Here is a 22,183-nt window from a genome sequence, read left to right on the forward strand (position 1 = left end):
GTAGCTGAAGACACAGCAACCTCATACCAGTTCCAACCCTCCAACTCGGCACTGCCCTCTTGAACTGTCCTACCTATCCATCTTCCTTCACACCTATCCCTTCCACCCTCGCCTTCAACATGTCACTCCCCCACCTCTATCTATCTATCACTTTCCCAGCTATCTCCCCCCCCAGCCCCACTCCCACATTTATCTCTCAGCCCCCTTCCCCTCTACATTCCTGATGAAGGGCTTATGCCTGAAATGCAGATTCTCCTGCTCCTCGGGTGCTGCCTCACCTGCTGTGATTTTCCAGTGCCACATGTTTTGACCCAGAATACTGACGCATTATTAATTGACCTGTCCTGCTACCTTCAATGATCTGAGCACATATGCACTGAGGTTCCTCAGTTCCTGCACCCCTGAGGCATTATATTCTCTGTTATTTGATATGTCCAGAGAGCTATGTATCTGGAAAAGCAACAGTCCCAATACCAATCTTTGGTAAACTCCACAATAAAAAAAATTTATTCCAGCCCAAAAAACATTAAATCAACTATTACTCTGTTTTCTATCACTCAGGCAATTCAATACCTAAATTATTACTTTCCTTTTTATTCCATGCACAATAACACATTTAAGACCATAAGATGTAGGAGCAGAAATTAGACCATTCAGCCCAGAGTTTGCTCCACCATTCAATCATGGCTGATAAGTTTTCCAACTCCATTCTCCTGCTTTTTCTCGGTAAGCCTTGATCCCCTTTATCCTCAAAAACCTATCTATCTCAGTCTTAAGTATACTCAATGACCTGTGGCAATGAATTCCATAGATTCACCACTCTCTGGCTGGAAAGGTTTCTCATTTCCATTCTAAAAAGGTCTTCCCTTTTCTCGGAGGCTGTGCCTTTGGGTCCTAGTCTCTCCTACCAATGGAAACATCTTCCCAAAACCCACTCTGTCCAGGCCATTCAGTATTCTGTACATTTCAATTAGATCCCCCCCTCATCCTTCTAAACTCTGTCAACTATAGACCCAGAGTCCTCAAATGTTTCTCGTACATTAATCTTTTCATTCCTGGAAGCATTCTTGCGAACCTCATCTGAATACATCCCAGGCCAGTACATCCTTTCTGAGATATGGGGCCCAAAACTGTGCACAATATTCCAAATGTGCTCTGACCAGAGCCTTACAGAGTCTCACAAGTATAATCCCTGCTTTAATATTCAAGTCCTCTCTAAATAAATGCCATCATTACATTTGCATTCCTAACTACTGACTCAACCTACAAGTTTATCTTGAGACTCCTGGACTAGAACTCCCAAGTCTCTTTGCATTTCAAACTTCTAAATTTTCTCCCCATTTAGAAAATAGTCATGCCTCTATTCTTCCTACCAAAGTTATGACCTCACACTTTCCCACATTGTACTTAATCTGCCACATCTTTGCCCACCCTCCTAACCTGTCCAAATCCTTTGCAGCCTCCCTACCTCAATACTACCTGTCCCTCTACCTATCCTTGTATTGTCTGCAAACTTAGCCAGAACGTCCTGGATTCTTTCATCTAGATCGTTAATGTATGAAGTGAAAAGTTGTGGTCCCAACACCAAACCTTGTAGAACACCATTTTGTCACCGGTTGCAATCATGAGAAGAACCCTTTTATCCCCACTCCCTGTTTTCTATATCTATCGTGTAGCATTGAGTTGAGCGTTTTCTGGAATTCCATGTACACCACATCAATAGCATTACCCTCAGCAACTATCCCCATTATCTCTTCAAAAAAAAAACCTCCAGCAAGTTAGTTTAGTGCAATTTCTTCTTTAGAAATCCTGGCTTTACCTAATCATTCCTGAAGAAGGGCTTATGCCTGAAATGTCGATTCTCCTGCTCCTTGAATGCTGTCTGACCTGCTGCGCTTTTCCAGCAACACATTTTTCAGCTCTGATTTCCAGCATCTGCAGTCCTCACTTTCTCCCTTTATCTAATCATTCACCATTTTTCATGTGACTATTAACTCTACCGAATAATTGTTGTTAGAAGCTTCACTGCCACCAAAGAAGCTAAACTGACTTGTCTGTAATTGCTGGTCTTATCCTTACATTTTATTTAAACAAGGGTGTGATGTTTGCAATTCTACAGTCTTCTGGCACATCCAGAATCTAAAGAAAACTCAAAGATCGTAGTTGGTGCCCCTATAATTTCCTTGGGTGCATCTAACCCAGTCCTGATTTAGAAACCAACGATCTATCCAACACTTCATGCTCATCAATTTGAACCTTGATAGTGACAGAGTTTCCTCCTCTATCACCATGGCCTGGGTAGCATCTAACTCCTTGATACAGACAAGGCAGATGCAAAGTTTTTCATTTAATACTTCAACCATAGCCCTTGCTTCCATGTGCAAATCTTCTTTTTGAGTCCCCATCAGCCTTACTCTTCCTTTTACCACTCTTTGCTGTTTATATACCTATGGAAGACTTTAGGGTTGCCCCTTATGTTGTCTACCACACTGTCTCAATTTCTCTTCTCTCCTCTACTATTCTTTTTTCACTTGCCAGCCAAATCCTTTTGGTTCTCAATTGTATTTCCCACACATCACAAGCAAACCCTTTCTTCTTTATTTTGATTTCCTTTGCCATCCAGGGAGCTCTGGATTTTTTGGTCTTACTTTTCCCTTGAGAGAATATACTTTGATTGTATCTGAACCACCTCATTTTTAAATAAGTAGCCCAGTGCTCCATTACGGTTTTTCCTGCCAATCTTTCATGCCCAGTACTATTCTTGCGCCACTGAAGTTCACTCTCTCTGCTGATTATTTTTTCTTACTCTGAACTGACCATTGTAAGCTTTAGGATGATTTTGGAGAATGACAATGACCACTATTTCCTAAGTGTTCCTCCACTGACACTTACTCCACTTGGTAAAAACAATGACTGCAGATGCTGGAAACCAGAATCTGGATTAGTGGTGCTGGAAGAGCACAGCAGTTCAGGCACTTGGCCCACCTCATTGCCAAAAGCCAGGTCCAACAATGCATCTCTTTTGTTGGTCTAGATACAGACTGAGGTTGGAAATTCTCTTGAACATGATACATGAACATTTGTCTCTTACTGTCCCTTTACTTACTCAAATATTGAATGGGATATCTCGTGTAAGTCCTCTATTATAAACTACTCTCTGTGGCTATCTCTAATTTCCCTGCAGTCTTGTCCTGTGATATTAAAGAGTTAATTTGCACTGCTGACCTGCAAGAAATTGAATGCCCCATGGGTAAGGTGGTGCGTCTGTCTTTTGGTTGAATGTGGGAGGTTTCCGTGGCCATTTCCTTGCCATTCAGGGATGATTTACATTTTCATCTAGAAATCAATAAGAACATTCATAGTTGGAATTCCGACTACTTCCTGTAGTTTAGACAGAATACAATTCACACCACATCTAGCCATTAAGGGACAATTTGCATTATATTGTTTCTGGAAGGGAGGTGGTCACTTTTATCTTGAGTGGCATGTGACTGCGAGGGAGTGACTGGGAGTTGTCTTGTGAGCGTTATTAACTTTGATGTAAACATTTTGTATAAAAAGGATTGTTTCCTTTGTTCAGAGAGAGCATTTGCCATGACCCCGTAAGTCCTGCAAGGTGTGTTTTAAAGGTTCCGCCAGACAGAGACCCCTGGACACGATTCGCAAGAATGGCGAGGAGTGTTCAAAGTGTCTCCAAAGCTTGTACTGTACTGTGCTTAATAAATTTGGTTGCTCGTTCACAAAAGTTGGTGTGCTGCAGTTGCATCAAGTGTGTAAGAACCTCAGGAAACAGAACTTAACCGTCCTTCTACATCCTTCTTACTACTTGGAGATCTATGGGCTACACTGAGCAATGTAATTGAATCTGCTTTGTTCCTTAGGTCGAGCAAAATTGATTCTGTCTTTATAGCCTCAGAGATATCCTCTTTCTCCAGTACTCCACTGCTTTCCTTCATCAATATTCTGCCCCTCATTTCTTTCCTGTTTTTCCTGTTTCACTCTTTCCTGTGAACATCTTGTACACAGAAATATTTAATAATAAGTTCTGGTCTTCCTTGAGCCAGGTCTCGGTAATCACCATAACCTATATCCACATGACAATCTGCACCTGTAATTCCCAGGTCTTATTTGTTACACTCCTTGCATTCACGGAGTCGCGTAGTAACCCTAATATAGACTTCATTATATTCTGCCTTGCAATGTTTTACTATATTCCTTTATTCCTGATGAAGGGCTTTTGCCAGAAACATCGATTTTGCTGCTCGTCGGATGCTGCCTGAATTGCTGTGCTCTTCCAGCACCACTGATCCAGAATCTGGTTTCCAGCATCTGCAGTCATTGTTTTTACAATGTTTTACTATATGTTAGTGCTAACTGTCTTTCCATGTATTTTGTCAACAATGGTACTCTTGTATAAAAGACTTTCTTCATAAAGTTGTTTAAAGACCTCTCTACAGCATTAACCAAAGGCTCCCCAAGAAACTCATGCCTGCTGTTCAGGTGCACCTGTTGGCTTGTTCAGGTGCTACTTTCCCTAGAGCTCGTCCCAGAAATCCAATGCCCAGCATCTAGCACCATCTTTCCAGGCACAAGGTCATCTGTCTTAATCTAGTATATACATTCTTATTTTCACATGGCACTGGGAGTAATCCACCGATTACCACATTTTACCAAATGAAATAGGAGCAGCAGTAAGCCATTTGGCCCATTCGGATCTGTTCTGCCATTCAATGAGATCATAGCTAATCTGATAATTCTCAACTCCACTTTTCTGCATTTCCCCATAATCTTTGATTCCTTTACTTATTAAAAATCTGTCTAACTCAACCTTTAAATATCCTTAACAACCCGGCGACCGCAGCCTCTGTAACAATTCTATAGTTTCATCATCCTCAAGGAAGAAATTCCTCCTAATTTCTGTCCAAACTCTGCAATTCTTACAGTAAGATTATGCCCTCTGGTCCTAGACTTTCTCACAAGGAGAAAACAGCCTTTCAGCATCCACCTTTTAAATCCCCCTTAAAAGCTTGCATGTTTCAATAAGGTCACCTCTCATTCTTCTAAAGCACAATGAAGGGAGATCCTGCTTCCTAAACTTCTACCTGACTCCCTAAATTCTGGTTGCAGGACCACATCCCAAGTCCTTAATACCAACATGGACTATGAGCTCCGAATGTTCACCCTCTACAGAACAAATGTCCTACAGCTGCTCGATGACATTTTTGACCCCAGCACCAGGGAGGAAATATTCCATCGTGGAGTCACATTTCTGGCCACAAAAAAACCTATCTGTTCCCCTGTCATTATTACTTCTACCTTCTCCTTTTTCATCCCTTTTGAACAACTGAGCTACTAGTGGTAACACAGACATGGTTCTGACTGCACTTCGCTGAGGGAGTAATTCTGCCATTAGCTTGCAAAATGGAAAACAGATATGTGCACAGAACTTTAGGGGGACTCTTGCACTACTAGGAGAAAGTGAGGACTGAAGATGCTGGAGATCAGGATTAAAAAGTATGGTGTTGGATAATCACAGCCAGTCAGGCATCATCCGAGGAGGGAGAGAGAGGTGACATTTCGAGCATAAACTCTTCAGCAGGATTTTGGGTGGTGGTGGGGGGGGGAGGGGCAAGGGACCTGAGAAGATAAATGGGAGGTGGCTCGGGCTGGGGCCAAAGTTAGCTGGGAACACGATATGTAGATGAAAGGGAGGGTTGATGGTGATAGGTCAGAGTGGAGGGTGGAGCAGATAGGTGGGAAGGAAGATGGACAGGTAGGACAGTTCAGTAGGGCAGCGCCGAGTTGGAGGGTTGGATCTGGGATAAGGGGTGGGATGGGGAGATCAGGGAACTGGTGAAATCGACATTGATCCCATGTGGTTGGAGGGTCCCAGGCAGACACGTCATCTTCCTTTTCTTTTGTGCAACTGTGACACTGTCATTTATGACAATAGAAAAATTACATTCAAAATTGCTGGACAAACAGTCATTAGATTGCATTTATTTATTTCCTCTTTTGTTGATTCAATATACATCTATGAATCTAAGGGTTACAGGGAAAAAGAAAGACTCAAAATTCTGATATTTCAGGAACATTTTGGAATGTATATTTTGATATACTTGTCTAAAGCTATTTCAAAACATACACATTGAAGATTTTGAAGTATCCTGTGTTTCTCAATAATAATGGTCTAGAAACCAATCAGTTAATTCCAAAGAAATGAGGGCAACGCTGACTGGAATGGACTGCAGAAGGCGTTTAGCAGCAAAGATGGTTGAGGAACAATTTGCAGACGTTTAAGAAATTAGTTCAAGGCTCACAGCAAAGACATTATCTTGTGGATTTGTGGAAAGGAATAAGCCAACCATCGTTATCCAAGGAAGTTAAGGACTGATATCAAATTGAAAAGAAATACAATGTGGCAAACTATAGGATTGGGAAGTTTTAAAAACCAAAAAAAAAATACAGCCAAAAGTATAATAAAGAGGGCAAAAATAAACTGAGGGTAAACTTGTAAATAGCCTCATACAGTACAAAAGAGGCCCTTTAGGTCATTAAGTCTGTACTGCTAAAAATACGTTCTTACCTACACTAGTCCCAATTTCCCACACAAGACCCATAGCCTTGAAGATTGTGACATTTCAAGTGCTCATCCAAGTACTTTTTAAAACGTTGTGAGGTTTCCTGTACCAATTATCCTCGCAGACAGTGCATTCCAGACCAGCACCACCCTCTGGGTGAAAATGTTTTCCTCAGATTCCCCTCTAAGTCTCCTGCCTTTCACTTTAAAGTTATGCCTCCTTATTACTGACCCTTCAACAGAGGGGTACAGCTGCTTTTTATTCACTCTGCCCATGCCCCTCAATCTTATACACCTCTATCAGGTTCCTCCTAGATTTTCTCTGCTCCAAGTAATAAATAATATCAAGACACACAGCAAGAGTTTCTTTAAATATATAAAAAGGAACAGAGAAGCTAAAGTGAGGATAGGCACCTTAGAGAATGAGGCTGGGGAAATAATAAAGGGGAACCAGACCATGGTGGAGGAGTTGGAATAAATACTTTGAAACAATCTTCACACAGTAGAAAAACTAACAGCATCCCAAAATTACTAAATAGACAAGAGGCAAAAAAGAGGGGAAAAAAAATTACAACTATTATCACTAGCAAAGCATGCCAGGGAATCTAATGGGGCTAATGACCTACTATCTTTGGATATTAAAAGAAATAGCTAGAAATGATTGGTGTGCTGGTAACAATCTTCTAGAAATCCTTAGGTTCTGGAAAAGAAGATCAGAAAATTGCCAATGTAACACCTTTGTCTAAAAAGAGGAGACAAAAAAAAACAGGTAACTATAGACCAGTTATCTTATAGTCTATGATTAGGAAAATGTTGGGGTCTATTATAAAGGATCCAATAGCAACACATTTAGAAGTGCATAATATGATCAAGCAGAGTCAGGCTTTAAGAACGGGAAGTCATATCCGTTATAGAAAATTTTCCATAATTCTTTGAAGAGGTAACAAGCTGGATAGATAAAAGGGACAAAGTCAGAAATCACATGATTCCAGATTATTTTTTTAGATTTTAGATTAGATTTTAGATTTTTAGATTACATTACAGTATGGAAACAGGCCCTTCAGCCCAACAAGTCCACACCGACCTGCCGAAGCGCAACCCACCCATACCCCTATATTTACTCCTATACCTAACACTACGGGCAATTTAGCATGGCTAATTCACCTGACCTGCACATTTTTGGACTGTGGGAGGAAACCGGAGCACCCGGAGGAAACCCACGCAGACACGGGGAGAAAGTGCAAACTCCACACAGTCAGTCGCCTGAGGCGGGAATTGAACCCGGGTCTCTGGCGCTGTGAGGCAACAGTGCTAACCACTGTGCCACCGTGCCACCCAACAAGTTATATTCCAACAAGTTTATTTCCAACAAGTTTATTTCCAACAAGTTTATTTCCAACAAGTCTATTATAGTCCAACAAGTTTATTTGAAATCATAAGTTTTTGGAGCAGAGCCCATTTGTCAGGTGAAGTGAGAGGGAAGCACACAGAACAAACAGTTTTTGGGCACAGAGATCAAAAGATCATACAAATAGTGTGAGTGGAATGTTGAATAATAATTCTCTGCAGGTGACCAAGGGTGTTAGAGCATGTAAGTAAATTATCGATAGCTGAATAATAAGTGAAGGGATGATCTATAATCCGACTAAAATGAAGCAGAGAAAAAAAAATTTAAAATATAATGGTGCTGGAGACAAACCAAATGACTAGAATAACATGGAACAAAAACAGAAGCTGCTGGAAAAGCCCAGCAGGTCCAGCAGCATCTGAAGAAAAACCAGAGGAAGGGTCACCGGTTGCGAAATATTAACTCTGAATTTTCTTTGCATGTGCCACCAGACCTGCTGAGCATGTCCAGCAACCCGCCCCTGCTCCTGATTCACAGCATCTGTTGTTCTTTAGGTTTTTATTTGACTGGAATAACATGATAGGTATATGTGTCTCATGTTAAGGGTCTAACTGAAGTAATAAGTTATCCAAAACTGTATAAACTAAATTAAGGTAGAGAGATCATAGCAATTTATCAAGATGGTGTCAAAACAGGACAGTAAAGAAAATTTTAGAGATACAGAAGTGTGCTGGAGTCACATGTCATGTGACATGAACCTAAGATCACAGTTGAAACCATCTTCCTGGATATGAAACTTGCTATCAGTTTCTGCTCGCCAATTCTGCATTGTTGCATAAGGCTGCCTTGCAGGATGCTTGGACATTTGCAGCAAACTACCTAGCCTTAAGAACATCGACCACAACACCACAAAATCTTTCCATTCTGCATGACATGTTAGATAATCTACATGGATATTACCACCACACAAGGAAACATCACCCACCATGAAAACTGCAGATACTCATGTGACTAAGTCAATGTTGTCTATCCCATTTGCTGCAGGCAAGGATACCCCGAGACATGGTGTGTTGGCAAGACCATGCAGATGCTACGACAACAGATGAATGGACACCACACAAGGATACCCTGAGACATGGTGTGTTGGCAAGACCATGCAGATGCTACGACAATAGATGAATGGACACCGCACAACAATCATCAGACAGGAATGTTCCTCCCAATCGGGGAACACTTCAGCTGTCAAGGACATTCAGCTTCCAACCTTCGGGTAAGCGTCCTCCAAGGCCTTTGAGATACATGACAATGCAGGATCGCCAAGTAGAAACTTCTAGCCAAGTTCCCTACCCATGAAGATGGCCTTGACCACGATCTTAGGTTCACTACATGTGACCCTACCACACTGTTCTGTATCTGTAAAATCCTCCTTACTTACCTGTTTTGACACCACTGGTAAATTTTTATGATCTCTCTACCTTAATTAGTTTGTTTGGTTTTGGATAACTTATTAGTTTGGTTCAACCCTCAGCATGTGACCCTTGTACCTATCATGTTATTCCAGTCAAATACAAACTGAAAGAACAGTGGATGCTGTGAATCAGGAGCAGGGGCAGGAGTTGCTGGGGGTGCTCAGCAGATCTGGCAGCATCCGTGAGAAAAATCAGAGTTAACATTTCAGGACCGGTGACCCTTCCTCTGGTTTTTCGTCACAGATGCTACCAGACCTGCTGGGCTTTTCCAGCAGCTTCTGCTTTTGTTATTCCAGTCATTTGGTTTGTCTCCAGCACCACCTTATTTTTAATTTTCTGCACTTACCTCTCTGCCCCATTTAGTCGGATTATAGGTCATCCCTTTAGTTGTTCTTTCGCTACTTTACTCACACCATCTAACACACTTGGTCACCTGCAGAGACTTACTGTTCAACACTCCACTCACACCATTTGTATGATCTTTTGATCTCTCTGCCCATAAATTTTGTGTGCTTCCCTCTCACTTCACCTGACAAAGGGGCTAAGCTCCGAAAGTTTATGATTTCAAATAAATCTGTTGGACTATAGCCTGCTGTTGTGTGATTTCTGACTTTGTCCACCCGAGTCCAACACCAGCGCCTCCACATCATAGATAAGAGGGAAGCAGTGGGTTTAATATACTTGGATTTTCAGAGGATATTTGATAGGGTGCTATCCATTAGGTTAATTAGCAAAATCCATGGTGCTGAAGGTATTATATTAGTATGGATCAAAGATTTGCCAACTAATAAAAGAGAGATAGTTGGGGTATAATAGGGACATTTTTAGGATGTAGCCAGTGGAGTGACACAGGAATCAGTGGTGGAATGCAATTATTTACAATTTATATTCATGACTTAGAGGACTTAGATTAGGAAAGTGAATGTATTATAACTAAGTTTGTGGGTGACACAAGAATAGGTGAGAGGGCAATTGCTGAGGATGACAGAGAGAGTCTGCAGAGGGGCATAGACAGGTTAAGCGAGTAGGCAAAAACTTAGCATTCGTCACTGCTCCATATATCTATGAGGAATATCACAGCCAAGCTTCACCTGGTCTTCATCAAATGACTACTTTGTAGCATGGGATGCAATCAGAAAACAGGTAATTAAATAATTAACTTGAAAGGGTTTTTACAAATACATTAAGGACAAAAGGGTAACTAGGGAGAGAATAAGGCCCTTCAAAGATCAGCAAGGCAGCCTTTGTGTGGAGCTGTAGAAGATGGGGAGATACTAAACAAGTATTTTGCATCAGTGTTTACTTTAGAAAAGGACATGCAAGATATAGAATGTGGGGAAATAGATGGTGACATCTTGAAACATGTCCAGATTACAGAGGAGGAAGTGCTGGGTGTCTTGAAATGCAAAGAAGTGGATAAATCCCCAGGACCTGGTCAGGTGTATCCGAGAACTCTGTGGGAAGCTAGGGAAGTGATTGCTGTACCTCTGGCTGAGATATCTGTATCATCAATAGTCACAGGTGAGGTGCCAGAAGACTGGAGGTTGGCTAATGTGGGGCCACTATTTAGGAAATGTGGTAAGGAAAAGACAGGGAACTATAGACCAGTGAGCCTGACGTCGGTGGTGGGCAAGTTGTTGGAGAGAATCCTGAGGGACAGGATTTGCATGTACCTGGAAAGGCAAGGACTGATTAGAGATAGTCAATATGGTTTTGTGCGTGGGAAATCATGTCTCACAAACTTGATTGAGTTTTTTGAAGAAGAAACAAAGAGGATTGATGAGGGCAGAGTGGTGGTCGTGATCTATCTGGATTTCAGTAAGGCATTTGACAAAGGTTCCCCATGGGAGATTGGTTAGCAAGGAGAACATGGAATACAAGGAGAACAAGCTATTTGGACACATAACTGGCTTAAAAGGTAGAAGACAGAGGGTGGTGGTGGATGGTTGATTTTTAGATTGGATGCCTGTGACCAGTGGAGTGCCACAAGGATCGGTGCTGGGTCCACTACTTTCCATCATTTATATAAATGATTTGGATGTGAATATAATAGGTATAGTTAGTAAGTTTGCAGATGACACCAAAATTGGAGATGTATTGGACAACGAAGCAGATTACCTCAGATTAGAACAGGATCTTGATCAGATGGGCCAAGGGGCAGAGGAGTGGCAGATGGAGTTTAATTTAAATAAATGCGAGGTGCTGCATTTTCGGGAAGCAAATCTTAGCAGGACTTATACACTTAATGGTAAGGTCCTGCAGAGTGTTGCTGAACAAAGAGACCTTGGAGTGCAGGTTCATAGCTCCTTGAAAGTAGAGTCACAGGTAATAGGACTGTGATGAAGGCATTTGGTGCGCTTTCCTATATTGGTCAGAGTACTGAGTACAGGAGTTGGGAGGTCATGTTGTGGCTGTACAGGACATTGGGTTGGCCACTTTTGGAATATTGTGTGCAATTCTGGTCTCCTTCCTATCGGAAGGATGTTGTGAAACCTGAAAGGATTCAGAAAAGATTTACAAGGATGTTGTCAGGGTTGAAGGGTTTGAGCCAGAGGTTGAATAGGCTTGGGGCTGTTTTCCCTGGAGCGTCAGAGGGGTGACAATATAGAGGTTTATAAAATCATGAGAGACATGGATAGGCTAAATAGAGAAAGTCTTTTCCCTGGGGTGGGGGAGTCCAGAACTAGACAGCATAGGTTTTGGGTAAGAGAGCAAAGATTTGAAAGGGACTTAAGGGGCAACTTAGGGTGATGCTTGTATGGAGTGAGCTGCCAGAGGAAGTGGTGGAGGCTGGTACAATTGCAATATTTAAAAGACATCTGGATGGGTATATGAATAGTTTGGGTTTGGAGGGACATGAACCAAGTGCTGGCAAATGGGACTAGATTAGGTTGGAATATCTGGTCGGCATGGACGAGTTGGACCAAAGGGTCTGTTTCTGTGCTGTACATCTCTATGACTCTATGACAGGCAGAAAGACTGGTTTAGAATTCAGGGTGGGCAATCACAGGACTGAGGACGAAGCTGGGTGGGGTACCATAATGACTACCTTGGGGCTCTAGCTCCAGTGTCCAAAGCTAAAAAGAACTTTATAGAATCTGAAACATCCCTCCAAACCTCACTCCCCTCCAATGCACACCATATGATGCATGCGTCGAACATAATGTCAAGGTCTGTCTTTCCATTTACCCATCTATGACACTCTTATCCTCCATGCTAACATTTGTCCCTCCACCGACCTTTCTACCCTGCATTGCAACCTATTCCCTTCACACAACCCTAATGGCCCTTTACTGCTCAACTTCTTCACAACTCAAACCAATTTATGCTCATCCCATCCACCACCTTTGGTCTTTACAACTCTCCAATATCCACTATCAGCAGGATCCTTGCAAAGATGAGACAAAATAAAGGTCTAAGTGCATAAAGTGGTGTCAAATCATAAAAACACATTAATTACACTTATATTTTGTCAACAGAAACACTTCATAATAAACATCAAATGTATGTGCACAATAAAAGAACAGGTAATTGAATTAATTGATAGTCCCATTTTAAAGAGTCTATAACCATTTGTAGCTGTCAAACAAACTGTGAAACAGCAGGCATCCTAATGAAATAGTAGATGGACAAAAAGTCAATCATGCAGCAGTAATCCAATAATAAAATCACTCAAACTTATATCAGTGTTAAATAACAGACAATCACTACTTTAAAAAAAACTCCAGGAATTTTTTTCAAAGACTTAAACAGTAGACTTTTTAATGCCTCAAGAGCTTGACAACTCCCTTTGACAGCTTCGCTTGATAGGTCCCTTTGATAGATCTTCTTGACATTTTTCACAAGTCCTGAAACAGTGCCTAAAATATTATAGAGTCATCGAGATACGCACCGTAGAAGATGGCTTTTGGCCCATCGAGTCTGTGCAAGTCAAAAGCAACCACCTAACATTTCTAATCTCATTTTTCAGAACTTGGCCTAACGTATGCCTTGACATCACAAGTGTACATCTAAATCATTAGGTTTCTATATAAATGGGGCCATCCCCAAAACTGAGAACTAACTTTGTTATCCTGTGTTTATTTCTAATTTTGTTCATTTACTAACATGCTATTTTTGAATATATTAACAAAATAACTCTGACTGCACCTTCAGCATTATTTCCCTTAGAGTAACTGGCATTCTGGTTTTGAAATGAAGGAAATGTGCTCTGAGGAATAGCTCATTATTTGCAGGTGAAAGAAGAGGAAGCTAGACTAGCTTCCCCACTGTGCCAATACCAAACAGACTTACGCAATTGGCAAGCAGGGAATGAGAAATACTTCTACTGGGCCAGACCATGTCAGTTATTTCCTTCCTCTGAAATGACCACACCACAAAAGAATTTTAAAAAGTCACCGTAATAACAAAATTTTACTATCAGGGAATACAAGATCTTGAACTTTTGCCCTCCAGATTGCAGTGCCAGTACTTCTACTGAAAAGATGCCACTGGTATCTTTACTAACTACAATTACGTAAAGATTACACAAAAAAAACTGCCACATGCAGATAAATAATATCAAATGGTGGAGACGTATTAAAGCTTAATATTTTCGACAATAGTTGACAATTATCTTATGTGGTTTGTGTAGAGATAAAATACAACCTGATGAGAATAATTTACTAGAATGGTCCACTTAACTACATGTTGCCATCCATTTTGCATTTTCTGGTCAGCATCTCTAGCTAGTATACAGAATTTAAAGCAATTGCTAGTCTGTTTTAAAAATATTTGATAAGTAAAAATGGAATATTTAGATTAGGTTACTTACAGTGTGGAAACAGGCCCTTCAGCCCAACAAGTCCACACCGACCCTCCGAAGAGCAACCCACCCAGACCCATTCCCCTACATTTACCTCTTCACCTAACACTAGGGGCAATTTAGCATGGCCAATTCACCTACCCTGCACATTTTTGGACTGTGGGAAGAAACCAGAGCACCCGGAGGAAACCCACGCAGACACAGTGAGAATGTGCAAAGTCCACACAAATTATATTTTCTTTTTTCTTTCATTTCACGATAGGTACTATGTAGAACAAAATGCAAGCTATGCATTTTACAACATGCTTAGGCAAGTAGATACTCCTTTCAGTTCTTTTGCTTTGACCTTGAATGGAACTGTTTCGGGTCATACTGTCAATCAATGGGGTTATAACTTGCAAAGACTTGATCAGGAATAGAAAACAATTTGTTGTACTTAGTAAGTAATTAAAAGTATTTACATTTCACAAGATAACAAGTGCTTACTGCATCCTAATTACTTTCAGAAACTTTTTTTGTTGGACTTGATTATAGTGTTTAATGTATTTTTCTCTTCATATTACAAAGCTTTTAACATACTTCAATCACAGTTAAATCATAAATGGTAACAAAATATTTTGTGATACATGCAATTTTGGAATAACACAAATATTTAATAAATTCCATAATGACTGTAAATTACCTTTATCAAACCTCAAACGTGTTGACAAAACAGCCTTAAACTGATGTTTTGAGCAATCAACTCTTCGATTTATAATTGCATATGGAATACAAAGGAATCTTTCTCTAGTATAAATATATTTAAAAAGTACAAACATAAACATTAAGGCATTGATGAGTATCTTACACTTCCCTGTCATTTATCCAAAATCTTACTAAAGTTCTACATTTATGATGACGGCTCAGTAGCTGTTATAACAATGGGTGAAGGAATATGGCAAGTAAATCATCAAGCAACAAGGACACACTGATGCCAAAAGTGTATTAATTACCCAGAAGAAAACACCACTATAGCCATGTAACTCACAGCTGAAATATGACTGCAGGAACTACATGATAATAAGTCAAAATATACCATAAAATATCAAAATCTCAGGATCTTGCTATGGCAGCCACCAAAAAAATGTGAACTTGCAGACCCCAGCTAGAAAACCAAAAGGATCTAGCAACTAAATAGATTTAATTAGCTGTTTATTCTATATGGAAAAATAATTAATCAGTTGTGTTACTAAAGCAAGCAACACAATTTTAAAATCAAATCAAACATCTGAAATACAAAATAATGAAAACTACATCAGCTAACATCTTAACCGAGTAAATCACACTATTCATACTAGCGTTTGTTAGTACCAAATTTAATATACAATGACTATCCAAACAAGCGTTTTTTTGTCACAGCAACCTGCAAACACGTTAAATCCCCCATAATCTTAACCTACTGTGTACACAGCTCAGGGAACCTGTGAAGTTCTCAAGCACAAATTAAACTGTTACTTTTAAAACAAATTTATCAGAATAATTGTCTGTTAATTTACCCATATAAAATTCAACGTTAACGTTTTTATTACAGAGACTATACGAATATTGCACATTAAATAACTGGAGTTAGTTTAATATTATTTACGTTACTTTGCTTTGCAAATGTCTCGAAGAGTTAATCAGTTTTATGAGGAAAAACAGAAACATGTAGAGAGATACAGTCGAAATGCATGCAATCCAAAAAAAGTGTGCGAGTTTTCCCGGTCCAAAATAATCGCTATCAACAATGTTGCTGTGTGATCTTTAAGGTATCAGGAAGACACAGCAATTCAGTAAAATTCTGCTTTATTTTGGGTGCATAGGGAAACCTATTTTTTAAACATGAAATAAAACATCGGCTCGCATTTTGGATTACATGTGCAGATTGCTGATTTTGGACGCATTTACACAATGTGTACAATTAAACATTTTGTCGGTCGTTAATAATATGTATCAAAGCTGGTAGGAACATCAACATTAGTGATGACTACGGCATTTAATAAATAGGAGAAGGTAAAGTTAACTAAAAAGTACTCGGTCATTTCAAAGCACCTTTTCCAACAATAATTGACTGTATTGAAATATTAATCCACCGTTTTTGGCTGCAATTTTAAAGACTTCAGTCGAAAATGCAGACGATCTAAATTTTTCAAGAAGTACGAACGCAAATTTAAACCCCATTAAGCTCTATACTATAGATCTAACCCAATCGCCAAAATTACCGATGACAGAATAACGAAAGCATGCAAATTCCAGCGCTGACTATATTTTGCGGCCCTGATTCAGCAGACATCATCGGCTATCCCAAGCTGTCATCGTCGAATCTTTTTAGCCAGCCTTAACAAAAATATTCGGTTATCTTTCACCTGCATTTTTCTTTTACCCCCACCCACTCCACCCAGAAATAACAGTCAAGGGCATTAGGGGAACTCTCCGAAAGTAGAGTCGCCCTCAACTGATTCGGGCCAAAGAAAGTTCGTGAACGATCCCTTGCGTCGCTGAGAATCCAGTTTAAAAACAAAACTTCGCTTCAAGTTAATGGAGAGAAGCGATTACTTTTTCTAAAAAGTCGGTGACAGCGCAAGGGGGGGATTTAAGTAATACGTTACCACTGCTACTAAAAAAAAGTCTTTCTCATCAACTGTACCTTAAAACAGGAATGTCTGCCCTGAAATGGAGTAACTGCACGCAGTTTCTAACCGCTGTACCCTCCCTCCCTGTCTCTCTCTCTCTCTCTCTCTGTCGAAGTTAAGCGGATCGGAGCCAATGGAAGGCCACCCGAACCGACAACCCGCATTCCGCAGCCAGGAGAAAATACACTTCAATCCTGGATAGGGGAAACCCGTCTCACTTAGCGACCAACACCAGCAAATGTCACAGGGAAGTCCTAGCATAAACATGATCAGCCTTATAAATGATCAGCAAGCATCACAGGGCAATAATATTCAACGAACCTACGCCTCACAGAATGCATCTTGTATTCTACAATAACAGAATTATTGACGTAAAATCTGGGCCTTTAAACGTTATACATAAGCATACACAAGCTAAATACGGTAATACAATATCATCACAGAAAGGTCAGTCTTATGCTTTTTCTTACTTTCGCCGTTTAGATGAGTTGGCTTTCCCACGAGTTTATTTTTAATTCCTTTCAGTGTTTGCCCACTTGTTTAAATGAAGCCTGTATCAGGGCTCAGAGCTGCGATCAAAATCTATTTTCTCCTCACCGCTCCCAACGCCACAGAATGTGGGCGGGGCTTCCGACCTTCCTGATTGACAACTGCGCGTCGCATTGTTTTCATTCCATCGCGGTCACGTGGCAGTGCGCGCGCGGGTGCGTCGCTGCGCTGGCATTCCAGGACAGGACGGGGCGGGGCGGGGCGGGGCGGTATCCTGGTCGTGGACTTTAATGACTGATTGCTCCACGTCGAGTTCTACCCTTGGCCTGCAGTGCCCTTGAGCCAACATCTACATTTGAGAAAAAAAACAACCAGACCTTGTGGTGGAATAAAAATGTTCAATGGAAATAGCGTTCAGTTTGTTCATGAATGCTATTTTTCAGAACTGAAGGGCGCTATTATGACCATTAGGCGACTGCTGGTTCTTCCAAAGAGGTTTCTAATTGATGTCAGTTTCCTGCTCTTTTAACATCGCCATGCATTTCCTTAAATTTTACATGCATTTTTATAATTTCCCTTTGAAAGTTACCATTGGATCGACTACCACCAGGCTTTCCGTGGTTGTATTTATAATCAGAATTATAAAATCTTCACAGTCCAGAAAAGGCCATTTGGCCCAGAGTCTGCACTGACACTCCAAACTCAGCATCCCACCCAGGCCCCACCCTATCCCTGTAACCCTGCATTTACTATGGTCGACTCACCTAACCTGCACATCTTTGGACCCTGGGAGGAAACCAGACCATCCAGCGGAAATCTATGCAGATACAAAGAGAACATACAAACTCCACAAAATCACTCAAGGCTGGAATCAAACCATGGTGTTGTTACTTGTGAATTATAAAACTATTTAAAATATAAAGAACTAGCAATTTTATACATATTTAAGAACTTTTACAACATGGAAAATGCCGATGGCCCATCATGTCCACATCAAGCGTCTACCTATTCTAATCTAATTTTCCAGTGTTTGGCCTGTAGCTTTGTGCAAGTGCTCATCTTAATACTTCTGAAATGCCTTGAGGCAGTGAGTTCTGTATACTCACCTCATCTCTGGGTTAAAAAAAAAGTTTTTCCTCAAATTCTCTCTAAGCCTCGTGCTCCTTCCCTTAAAATTGTGCCCCTGAATACCAACCTTTCTACTTAGGAAAAGGTTTCTCATTAACTTTGTACACCTCAATTAAGATCGTCCCAATCTTTTCTGTTCTAAGGAAAACAACCCCATCCTCTATAGTTTCTCTTCACAGCTGAAACACTGCTTTCCAGGTAATATCCTGGTAAATCTACCTCCTTCCCAAGATCCACAAGCCTGACCACCCTGGCCGACCCATTGTCTCAGCATGCTCCTGCCCCACTGAACTCATCTCTACCTACCTCGACACTGTCCTATCCTCCCTAGTCCGGGAACTCCCCACATACATTCGAGACACCACCCACGCCCTCCACCTCCTCCAAGACTTCCGTTTCCCCGGCCCCCAATGCCTCATCTTCACCATGGATATCGAATCCCTCTACACCTCCATCCGCCATGACCAGGGCCTCCAAGCCCTCCAAAAAGACACCACCACCAGGAATATATTTCCCTCCCCACCCCTTTCCGCCTTCCGCAAAAACCGTTCCTCCGTGACTACCTGGTCAGGTCCACGCCCCCCTACAGCCCACCATCCCATCCTGGCACCTTCCCCTGCCACTGCAGGAACTGTAAAACCTGCGCCCACACCTCCTCCCTCATCTCCATCCAAGGCCCTAAAGGAGCCTTCCACATCCATCAAAGTTTTACCTGCACATCCACTAATATCATTTATTGTATTCGTTGCTCCCGATGCGGTCTCCTCTACATTGGGGAGACTGGGCGCCTCCGAGCAGAGCACTTTAGGAAACATCTCTGGGACACCCGCACCAATCAACCACACCGTCCCGTGGCCCAACATTTCAACTCCCCCTCCCACTCTGCCGAGGACATGGAGGTCCTGGGCCTCCTTCACTGCCGCTCCCTCACCACCAGATGCCTGGAGGAAGAAGGCCTCATCTTCCGCCTTGGAACACTTCAACCCCAGGCCATCAATGTGGACTTCAACAGTTTCCTCATTTCCCCTTCCCCACCTCACCCTAGTTCCAAACTTCCAGTTCAACACTGTCTCCATGACTTGTCCGGACTTGTCCTACCTGCCTATCTCCTTTTCCACCTATCCATTCCACCCTCTCCTCCCTGACCTTAATCCCCTCCCCCACTCACCTATTGTACTCTATGCTACTTTCTCCCCACCCCCCCCACCCTCCTCTAGCTTATCTCTCCACGCTTCAGGCTCTCTGCCTTTATTCCTGATGAAGGGCTTTTGCCCGAAACGTCGATTTTGCTGCCCTTGGATGCTGCTTGAACTGCTGTGCTCTTCCAGTACCACTAATCCAGAATCTGGTTTCCAGCATCTGCAGTCATTGTTTTTAGCTCCTCTGCATCCTGTGTAGTGCAATCATATCCTTCCTAGATTGTAGTTTCCAGAACTGCACACAGTACTCCAGCTGTTGCCTAACTAACCTTATATACAACCCTCTTTGCTCTTGTATCCAATGCCTTGACTAATAAAGGCAAGTATCCCATATGCTTTCTTAACTACCTAACCAACTCATCCCATCATGGATATGCACGCCAAGGTTTCTCGGTATTTCTGAGGATCCTACCATTCAACATATACTCCCCTTTCTTGTTACTTCTTCCAAAATGCATCACCTCAAGCTTTTCAGGTGCAAATTCTATTTGATACTGTTCAGGCCATCTATATTGTCCTGTAGTCTAAGGTTTTTCCTCCTTGCTGCTTATCACACTGCCAATTTTTATGTCATCTGAAACTTACTGATCATACCATTTACATTCATAACGAGATCATTAATATACACCTTAAACAGGCAGGGTATGAGACTGGACAGAAAGTTGCAGTCAAAAATCAGTGTTTGGTCATCAGCTGTTCATGCTGCTAAGCCAATTTTTCAATTTTCCAAATTGTCTTGGATCCAATAGGTTCTTAGCTTCTTAACTAATCTGCCATGTGAGACGTTATCAAAAGCCCTACTGAATATATAGATGATACAAAAATTGCCATGTGGTTGATATGGAGAATGATGTAAACAGTATGATAATATCAATGCATTGGTTAGGTGGTCAAAAATGGCAAATGGAATTCAATGTAAAGCAGGATGCATTTGAGCTGAATAAACAAGAAAATACAGAAGGGATTACATTGGAAGATACTTTGAACATCTCATTAATACTAAAGAATGCAGGAGAAGAATTAAGTCCCATCACCATTACAGTTGAAGTAACATTAGACAAAGAAATGGTGTTAAAGGCAGATAAGTCCCTGGTCTTGATGGCTTGCATACTAATATCCTAAAAGAAGTAGCTACCTAGATAGTGAATGCATTGGTTTTAATTTTTCAAAAATTCTTAGATTCTGGAGAATTACCAAAGATTGGAAACTTGCCAATGTGACACCCCTTCTCAAAAAGGGAGGGAGGTAAAAATCACGGGACTATAGGCCTAACCATCTATTGTTGAAAAAATGTTGGAATCAATTATTAATGAAGAAATAATAGGACATTTGGAAAATCATAACCTAATCAATGAGAGTCAACATGGCTTCATGAAAGGAAAATTATGACTAATTTATAAAAGTTTTTCAAGGAAGTCTCAACCAGAGTCCAGAGTGAATAGAACAGAACCAACAGATGTGTTGTATTTGGACTTAGATTAGATTAGATTAGATTAGATTACATTACAGTGTAGAAACAGGCCCTTCGGCCCAACAAGTCCACACCGACCCGCCGAAGCGAAACCCACCCATACCCCTACATTTACCCCTTACCTAACACTACGGGCAATTTTAGCATGGCCAATTCACCTGACCCTGCACATCTTTTGGACTGTGGGAGGAAACCGGAGCACCCGGAGGAAACCCACGCAGACACGGGGAGAACGTGCAAACTCCACACAGTCAGTCGCCTGAGGCGGGAATTGAACCCGGGTCTCAGGCGCTGTGAGGCAGCAGTGCTAACCACTGTGCCACCGTGCCGCCCACCGTGCCGCCGACTTCTAGAACATGTTTGACAAGGTACCTAACAAAAGGTTAAAACATAAGAGCCCATGTTGTTGGAGGTAGTATATTGACTTGGATAGACAATTGGCTAATGGGCAGGAAAGAGAGATCAGGGATAAGGGGTTATTTTTTCAGACTGGCAACCTGTGACCAGTGGGCTCCCACAGAGATTGGTGCTGGGACCACAATGCAATACATATTAATGACTCAAAGGAAGGAAGTGAATGTAGTATAGCTAAATTTGCAGATGACATAATAATACATGCAAGGACAAGTTGCGAAAGGGATACAGTTTACAGAGAGGAATTGATAGGTTAAGTGAGTGGGCAAGAAGTTGACAAATGGAGTATAAAGTTGCAAGATTTGAAGTTGTTCATTTTGAAAGGGGGAACAAAAGAACAGAGCATTATTTAAATGTAGAAAAACTACAGAAAGCTGCAACATAAGAGACTTTGGATGCTTGCGCATGAAATACAGAAAGCTAGCACATTGATGCAGCAGATTTTTTTTTATATTTCAAAAATATACTTTATTCATATATATTTAATCTATACAATTGGACATGTCATCATTCTGTAAACATTCCATTTCTTTGCGTATCGAAACAGGGTAATCATTCCTATTCACAGGTTGGTGCGATTACATTGAGCTGAGGCGCCAGCGGAGCCCAAATGACTGCGTGGGCCCCCTG

At 41.3% G+C, this 22,183-nt stretch overlaps 1 protein-coding gene across 3 annotated transcripts in view; it reads right to left on the reverse strand.

Annotated features, from left to right (window-relative positions):
- Positions 1–17,466, reverse strand: part of lats2 (large tumor suppressor kinase 2) — a 91,608-nt gene extending 74,142 nt beyond the window's left edge. Inside the window, exons 1-3 of one of the 3 annotated variants that reach the window (XM_087988168.1) lie at positions 17,323–17,446; positions 14,884–14,987; positions 3,226–3,336 (exon numbers count right to left, since the gene is read on the reverse strand). The gene's annotated coding sequence lies outside the window, so the exon portion shown is untranslated. Of the gene's footprint in view, positions 1–3,225; positions 3,337–14,883; positions 14,988–17,322 lie in introns of all 3 variants that reach the window. The other 2 variants (XM_043691922.2, XM_043691921.2) reach the window with 2 other exon arrangements.
- Positions 17,467–22,183: the final 4,717 nt, after the last annotated feature.

Source organism: Chiloscyllium plagiosum, unplaced genomic scaffold (genome assembly GCF_037043375.1).
Source record: "Chiloscyllium plagiosum isolate Xiang-an unplaced genomic scaffold, Cpla_swu_hap1 HiC_scaffold_6, whole genome shotgun sequence".
NCBI classification, from domain to species: domain Eukaryota; kingdom Metazoa; phylum Chordata; class Chondrichthyes; order Orectolobiformes; family Hemiscylliidae; genus Chiloscyllium; species Chiloscyllium plagiosum.